This window comes from Apium graveolens, chromosome 3 (assembly GCF_009905375.1).
Source record: "Apium graveolens cultivar Ventura chromosome 3, ASM990537v1, whole genome shotgun sequence".
Lineage (NCBI taxonomy): Eukaryota > Viridiplantae > Streptophyta > Magnoliopsida > Apiales > Apiaceae > Apium > Apium graveolens.
In genome coordinates, this window is record NC_133649.1 from 266721395 (window position 1) to 266730306 (window position 8912).

The 8912-nt window shown below is 34.0% G+C and overlaps 1 non-coding gene across 1 annotated transcript; it reads right to left on the reverse strand.

Moving 5' to 3' along the window:
* Window positions 1-8489: 8489 nt before the first annotated feature.
* Window positions 8490-8596, reverse strand: LOC141715310 (small nucleolar RNA R71). Its single transcript, XR_012572077.1, has one exon. It is a non-coding gene; the product is annotated as a small nucleolar RNA R71 (small nucleolar RNA).
* Window positions 8597-8912: the final 316 nt, after the last annotated feature.

Genomic DNA, 8912 nt, shown 5'->3' on the forward strand with positions numbered 1-8912 from the left:
TAATAAATTATAAATAGAATAATCGAGAGAACATAAACATTAATAATCCTAATGTCTTAAACTAAAACATCATAGTGTTGTCTCTAGGGCTCAAACACTAACATTAATATCGTAATGGAACAGAAACGTTTTAAGTTACGTATCCCCTGTACTTGGAAATTTTGTTTAAAATATGTTTTGGGGAAAAGTAACTTCTGAAAGCACCTATCTCTAAACATGATTAAAATGAAAAGAAGTTTTAAATAGTGTGCTGTGACATGGTTTTAAAAAGAGATAGGTGATAGTGATTTTGGAAACTGGATAAGAGAAGTGTTTTGATCCACCTATGTCGTGGAATGTTTTGATCCACCTATGTCGTGGAATTTGAAAAGAGGTAAAAAGGGAATTCAGTTGATCTATCGGAACTGAGTAGGCGTAAGTGGCTAATTCGGTTGGGCAGTTCTGTTTAACCGATTAGTCCAACATGGGGGGAAAGACCTAGCTAGTCTTTTCCCAAGTTCCGGAACATATTCTTTATTCTGGATGGCCAGTTAGTCGCTGTCCGGTGAGGATAGACTGATCAGCTATCTTCATTCGTTGAACGTCCGATAGATTTGATTGATTCAGTTTTGAAATTGTTTAACAAGTCACCTCATTTGAAACAGATGAATTGGAAATGAGATAGCATGCTAAAATTTAACTCTGGTATTTATACACAGGACACGACTGATATTGTTGTTTTACAGAGCATACTAGTTTATGAATATCCACTTTATGAATGTTTACCATGTTTTCCAAACGAGCTATAATCTATGTTCCTATCGTTGTTTTATCATAAATTGCTTACTCATTATTCATATAGTGGTACTGCTGAGCAATTGATTGCTCACCCTTGCAGAATGTTTTATAAATGTATTGCAGATGCTAGGATGTTCTTCCGCGGTTGTCAGGGCAGAGTTCCAGTTCCTTCCGTGCCAGGCTCATTTGAGGTAGTTGTGTTAGTCCGAAGATGGTCTATTGAGTTGTTGTGTTAAGTTAGTTGTGTCAGGATGGTTTGTGTAAGTCGTTGTTGTAATAGTTGTAACATAAATCATACTTAAACCTGGAAAAGGTCTTGGTAAAGGGGTTGTGGTTAGGCCTGTCAATGGAGCGAAAATCCGATCCGACCCGATCCGATCCGAGGCCATTTTAGTGGATATGGATCGACCTATTAAAAATCCGATCCGATAAGAAAAATCCGATTATAAATGGATGCGAATATGGATTTAAGTCTATCTGATCCATTAATAACCCGATCCGGTTTATATATATATAATGTAATAAAAATATTTTTTAATAATTCTAATTTTAAACGTATTATCCTCGAGTGAAGTCCCATTATCTATATTTCGCTCGGTTCAGTCTCTGTAGTCTAGTCCATTTCTATAACTCTAGTTCTTTTACCTTTTAAAGTCGCATAACCCAAGTCTCAATTCTTATAACACTTTTATTTTTAAGTCAAGTCCAGTTATCCTCGAGTTAAGTCTTATTATCCTCGAGTCAAGTCCCATTATCCTCGAGTCAAGTCCCATTATCTATATTTCGTTCGGTTCACTCTCCATAGTCTAATCCATTTCTATAACCCTAGTTCTTTTACCTTTTAGAGCCGCATAACCCAACTCTCAATTCATATAACACTTTCATTTTGCAACATCAATTTTTTTCATTGTTAGAATAAAAATACCGTACAACCCAAAAGTATGTTTGTTTCAAAAAGCGAATTTTAGTTCACAATTTATCTTTGGACTTCGTTATATTCTATTTGTATTTTAAAATTTTTCGAAATTGTCAATTTTAAATAGATTTTGTAATAATTGAAGTTAAAAAAATACATAAATGGAGCGGATATCCGATCCGAAATCCGTGATCCGAACGGATCCGGATATGGATCGGCCTATAAAAAATATGGAGCCGATCCGATCCGAATCCGAATCCGAAAAAATAAATGGATATGGATATGGATTTAGGCCGATCCGATCCAAACCCGACCCATTGAAGGCCTGGTTATGGTTATGTATAATTAGTGATTTGAAATATTTTATATTTATTATTATCGTCGTTGGTGACGTCAAATCCTGACCCCGGGGTTGAGGCCATCACACCAGAGATCGCAAGTATACGGCAAAGTCGGGATATTACTATTATTATGACAGTGTTAGTGTTTGCGCCCTAAAATAACACTATAATATTTTAATTTAAGACATTTAAATTATAAATAATTATGTTTATTGATTATTCCCTTTATAATTTACTACGAAAAATTATAAATTATAAATATTTATGTTTTATTGATTATTTATGTCTTAATTTACTACGATATAAATTTTAAATTAATAAATATCTTTGGAATTTGATATGCATTTTATATCTCTAAGTACATGACGTGGTAAGAAGCAATTGACAGTGACTTGATATAGCACAAATATTAAATCTGATAGAGCATATGGGTTGATAGAAGATCTCAATCCAAAAAATAAGAGCCAAGACAAAACGTGCAAGTGATCTTGGATAATGAAGAAGAAGAAATATTATATTTTCATGCATGACAAATTGGAGGGGTATTAAAAGTAATATATCAAAATACGATCTAGTCTCATTTGTTAAGAATCACGGGAAAGAGAATGAAGAAGCAATTTTGTTGGACCTACTGTATTTTGTATTGTCTAGCAAGCATTGTAACTTGGTGATTTATAAACCAACTAGCAACAGTGTATTCTCTAAGAAATAAGTTTATAGAGTTTTTCATAGAGCATAATTGAAAGAACTATCGCTGAGAGAAATATTGTAAAAAGAAACTATGAAATTCTTGTAATTTGCACAGATTATTTCTTCAATATTTAACTCAAGTGGCAAGTAAAAAACAAACCACCTGAAATTTTTATGTCCTGCATACTTATTTCAGTTTAGCAATTGTTCAAGTTCGAAAAAGTTAAAATCAGTAATTTGTATTTAACCCCCTTTTACAGATTACCCTAGTATTAATTGTTAGTAAATACAATTGGTATCAGAGTAAGCCCTCAACATACAGAAGGTTTAAAGATTCAGTTCTTGAAGCTATACAATCAATCATGGTTAAAAAGGATGTTGGTGTAAAGATTCAGTTATTGACAAATAATTTTACTCTCACTGGAAAGTGAAGATGAAGCTTCACTTAATGTCTCAGGATGGGGGTATTTTTAACTGTATTGACCATGGTACTCATGTTTTTATGGAGATAATCACAGGACTTGCAGCTGCTGATGGAACCATTGGTGCTGACAAAATAATGGTGAAGAATCTCGATGACTACTCACAGAAGATCTGGAAGAAGTCAACAAAGACAAGAGGACTATGAACATCATATTTAATGGCATAAATTCTTACATGTCTGAATGTGTCATGCTTAAGATACCATAGTTCCAAGTTTGGTGTTCCCGTTAAGTATCTAAAAATCATTTTCACAAGCATCAAATGTGATTCCTTGGGATTGCCTTGAAATCTAGCACACAGACATGTTACAAACATGATGTATGGTCTACTAGAAGTTAAGTACAGCAAATATCAAACCATTCTTCTATAACCTGAAATGTCTACACTTTTTCCTTTTTTATCTTCATCCAACTTAGTAGCTGTAGACATAGGTGTTGATGCAGGTGAACAATTAACCATTCCAAATTTCTTTAACAAATCCTTAACGTACTTGTTTTGGCTGATGAAGATTCCATCACTTCTTTGGCTGACTTGGAGTCCAAGAAAGTAACTTAATTCTCCCATCATGCTCATTTCATATTCACTCTGCATGAGTCTTAAAAATCTTTGACATAATTTTTCATTTATAGACCAAAAGATGATACCATCCACATAGATTTGAACTAGGATTATATCACCACCATGTTGTTTGTAGAATAAAGTCTTGTCAAATTTTCCTCTAGTGAATCCATGTGTTGAGCAGAAATTCTGACAGTGTGTCATACCAAGCTCTAGGTGCTTACTTCAATTCATGAGAGCCTTTAGTAGTTGATAAACAAAATCTGGAAATTCTGGACCTTTAAAGCCAGGTGGTTGTTGCACATAAATCTACTCTTCCAACTCACCATTAAGGAATGCACTATTTACATCCATTTGTAGAAAGAAAGATCCTTATTGCTTCAAGTCTTGCAACTGGAGCAAAAATTTCATCATAATCACCTTCTTCCGTGAGTCAACTCTTGTGTTTAGCAAAAGTTATGGAATCTGAAGATCCCACCTAATGTAAAAAAATATAGCATGTGTCCTCAAATTGTTTGCAAACAAAAGATTTGCTTCATATGAGAAGGGTTCACATAAATTCTATTTGTCTGACATGTAATGTTTCTTCAGGAGATAATATTATATACATTAGTATTATGCTCTTGCGCTGCTTCTAGTTGGGCAAGACTCCACATTCTTACAGTAAACGGATAATTCAATACTTTTTTGGTGTGGCTTCATTTAATTTCTCGGCAACATCAAAGGGAGAAAATTCATATCATTGCAATGGTGTGTTGGATGTTGTGAAAAAGCTAGAATAATTAACCTGGAATCAACAGAGTTTGGAATCAGCACTCTTAGTCCTTAACCAGTGGAGAAGTATTCAAGATGAAATTTTTGACCATTTTATGGGTTATATGACTTACGAAGGTGGTGATAAACACCATCAGTTATCCATGTCTGACAATGTTAATGTCAATATTAATGTGACCATGTTTGAGGAGATAAAATGTTATAGTCATGCTTTAATCATTCGTAATCATGCATGAGGATTAGTCAAAGCAAGATCAAGATGTCAGAGAGGGCAACCAAATCCGGATTTAGCTGAGAAATAGGAATTAGAGAAATTTTGATTTGGATAAAGGAAATCGAACATGATAATGTCATTCTTCAGTATGATTATTTGCATGTAGTATAACTCCTTTGTTTGCTTCTTTTATCTAGGGAGTGTTATAAATGAATGTAGTGACGTTTTTGCAAGCTTGAATAACAAAAAAGGTAACATTTAGATTTATACGGTCTGCGAATATAATAGCTCATTATTTAGCGAAATATAGTTGTTTTATCGTGAGTCGTATCTGGAGAGTGATGGATGTCCACCATGATTTGCATCATGGATTGATTGTCGAATATTCAAGTTATTAATAAATTTTAATTCTTTTTATGGTAAAAAATATATATAAACATAAATTTTAAATTTGAAATGGCATTATCATTGGAAATGAATTAAATGTATGATGCATTAATTAATATAAAAAAATTAGGGTTTCATGTACGAAGTGTACAATTTGAATTTTATTTGACTTATTTAAAAGTATGGGTAACAAAAAAATAAATATTATTAAATTTGATGGTTGCGGTCAATATTTTTAAAAATATAAAGTATTTCATTAAGAATGTTACTTTTTTCAATAAGTTTCTTAATCTAGAAACATTCATTATAAAAAAATCATAAATTTCAATATTAATAACTATTATTTTGTATTTCATCTAAAAAATTGAATGTACCACATGCCAAGGGTAGAGTCACCAAAACTAAAAAAAATAAATGAATTTCTTTTCAAATGAAATAAATAGTATTTAATATACGAGTAAATTGCACTTTGTGTACTTACACTTAGGCTGTCAGACCACTTGGGATACTGAAATTCAAAACCCACCACTTGAAATATTAAAAAACTGAAATACTTACACGTTGCTCCTTTCCGTCAATTCTCCCTAACTCTCTTAGTTTGAGCAGGGGTATTTCAGTCATTTTCTGGGTTGGGCTCTGTAATGGGGTTAAAACACATCTTTGTGGTCTGCACTTAGCCCCAATTTCACTTCCATCCCGCTTAATTAGAAGAAGACGTTCCATTTCCTCCCGCCCAAATTGGTAAGGCGTCGCTGCAACGGTGTGGTTTGTGAGAGATCGCAAAAACGCAAATATATATAATCCTGATGAGGGACCATATTATGGAGGTAATTATCCCTAATTTGATTTAGGGTTTATATTTATGTTTGTGGTTTTATAATGATCCATTTGATGTTTTCCAAGATGGTACTGAGGGTTTGGAAAATGATTAGTAGATTATGTTCTTGTAAAGCTAATATTTGTCAGTTGGATTCCTTGTTACGAGTTCAATTGTTTATGTATTGTAATCCCTGTGTGCTTTCATGATCGTAGCTTTAAACTAATGTTTGGTGGTCCCTTGTGTTACATTCAGTCTACACTATGTTTTATGTGTATAGTAAAGTCAATTTTAATTTTTAGGGTTTCTATAATTTTTTCTAGGTTTATTTTTATGGTTTATCACCTCGTTATGTTTCCTTGAGTCTTTGTAATTTGTATACAGAATATCCTAAACTTTTTAGTATCAAACTACACCATGGTGGTAAATTTGCACTTAGGCCTAAATATTATGTGATAACTGGATTTTATATCTATTTGGAATGCTTCATTACAGGCTTAAGTTGGTGTTTTGGACTGAAGTTATTGGTATTTTTGATGTGTTTTTGTCTTATTGCATTACAGACATTAGTTGGATGAGGAAAAGAGCTTTTCAATCAAACATGCTGAAAAGAGGTCAGATTCTGAAGTCAAGACCATTCTCAAGTTGAATAGTATCTTGATAGCTTCGCGTGGACTGTTGAATCGTCGAATTCTGACGAAGGAACTCAACTTACCGCAAAAACAAGAAAATAAATTCAAGGACCAGAAGTGTGGCACGCCCGCTCAGGAAGAGGGGCAGCCGCGCTTGTGAGGCAGATCTATCGCGTGCCCGCGCGGGATGTTGACGCGCCCGTACAGCTTTGCTGGGCCAGAATCCTGATTTGTGTTGAATTTTGAGAGTTTGCGAGCTCAGGTCATCCAGAAGCCTATATATATCAATAATAATATATTTTTATAACGAGGAGCGAAGGGATAACATTGAGAAGACCTAGAGAGCACAAGACGGCTACGGAGAAGAAGGACTTTTTTATTCTTTAATATAGTTGATACTTTGATGCTTGTTTTTTATCTTTGAACCCTAGTACTCTTATATTATTTATTATCATGTTTTCATTGGAACCCATAGGTGACGATGAGTTCGATTATGAACTAATCGTTGTCATGGGGTTCTAACGGATTTATTTATAGATTTCAATAGTTAATTGTTTTATAATCTTTATTGTGGTGATTTATGATTTCCTAGTTTGGTTGTGCTTATTCGTCTTTGATGCGTAGCTAACATCTAAGATTGTTTGTTAATCTCTATTGAAGCGACAATGAATATAGAGGTTTACAACTTGCCATATTAGCATAGGTTTATGTATGAATTGACATGCATAATTCGTGGGTAATTTTAACCATCTTATTCACCTTAAGTAATCACGATAGATAACATGTTCTTAAATAATTATGTTTTCAATCTTTATAGAAATATAGGGACTAAGCATTATTAGTGTCTATTCAACTTCTATCTTAATTGTGGATATTTGATAGTAGGGTATACGTATAACGAAAGTTAGCATATACTAATTTCGTGTTATCTGATTAGTCGCCATCCACCATTACATGCTAGGATTAAAGAACATAACTTTGAATGAAGTATTTAATGAAGTTAGAATCCCATGTTTATTCTCATATAAGTAATTCAATCGTAATTCTTTTAGTTAATGTTATTTAGTATAATCTCTTAGTTAAATCAAAACTCAAATTGTTACTTGTCTTAACATTGAACGATAATCATACATTGTTGCATAGGTTCATAATTTGAACTTAACCTAAACCGATTCTCTGTGGGAACGAACTTGACTTATATCTTATACTACTTGTGATCGCGTACGCTTGAGTGTATTTTCGCGTTTAAATTACAGTAAACAAGTTTTTGGCACCGCTATCGGGGAGATCTGTGTTAAATTTTAGTTTATGTGCTTGATATTAGTGGTCGTTATAGTTCACTGACTTGGATATTTTACTTACTTTTTTACTTTATTTGTGTTTCAGGTACTCTAGAGAGTGTGTATGCGAACGCGTTCTCAATCTCGTAAGGAAACACTAGACGAAGTTGAAGAAGTGGAAAATGAAGTTTTTGAAGAAGAGGAAAAAGTTGAAGAAGAAGTTTTTATTGCAATGGGAGAACCAACAGCAAATCTGAAAGCTTTGATGGATTATTCTCAACCGAAGATCAATGACATTCAGTCTAGCATTATCAGACCAGCCATTACGGATAATACTTTTGAAATCAAGTCTAGTACAATTCAAATGGTGTAGAATTCAGTCCAGTTTGGGGGTTCTCCAACGGAGGATCCCAACATGCACATTAGAGATTTCATCGAGATCTGCGATACTTTCAAATTCAACAATATTTCCGAAGATGTTGTGAAGCTGAGACTTTTCCCTTTTTCTATGATGGATAAAGCTAAGTGATAGGTTACATTTACCATCAGGTTCTATTAGTACTTGGGAGGATCTTGCTCAGAATTTTCTTACTAAATTCTTCCCTATGGCGAAGACAGCTGCAATCAGGAACACTCTTACTCAATTTGTGCAGCAATCGGGAGAATCTTTATGTAAAGCTTGAGAGCGCTACAAGGAGATGCTTAGGAAGTGTCCTCATCATGGAATGCCTGATTGGATGATTATCAATTGCTTTTATATTGGTTTGGGAGCACAGTCCAGACCCATGCTCGATGCAGCATCAGGTGGAGCCTTATGGCCTAAGAGCTAAAATGAAGCTTATGAGCTAATTGAATTGATGGCTGCTAATGAATATCGGAACCCAACTCAGAGACTACCTCAAGGCAATGTAGTAGGAATTCTGGAGGTGGATACAGCTACGACTATAGCTGCTCAGCTAAAGGCGTTAATGATGAAAGTGGATTATTTGGCTAATTATGGAGTTAATCAGATCACAAGTGTTTGTGAGCTTTGTGCAGGTGCG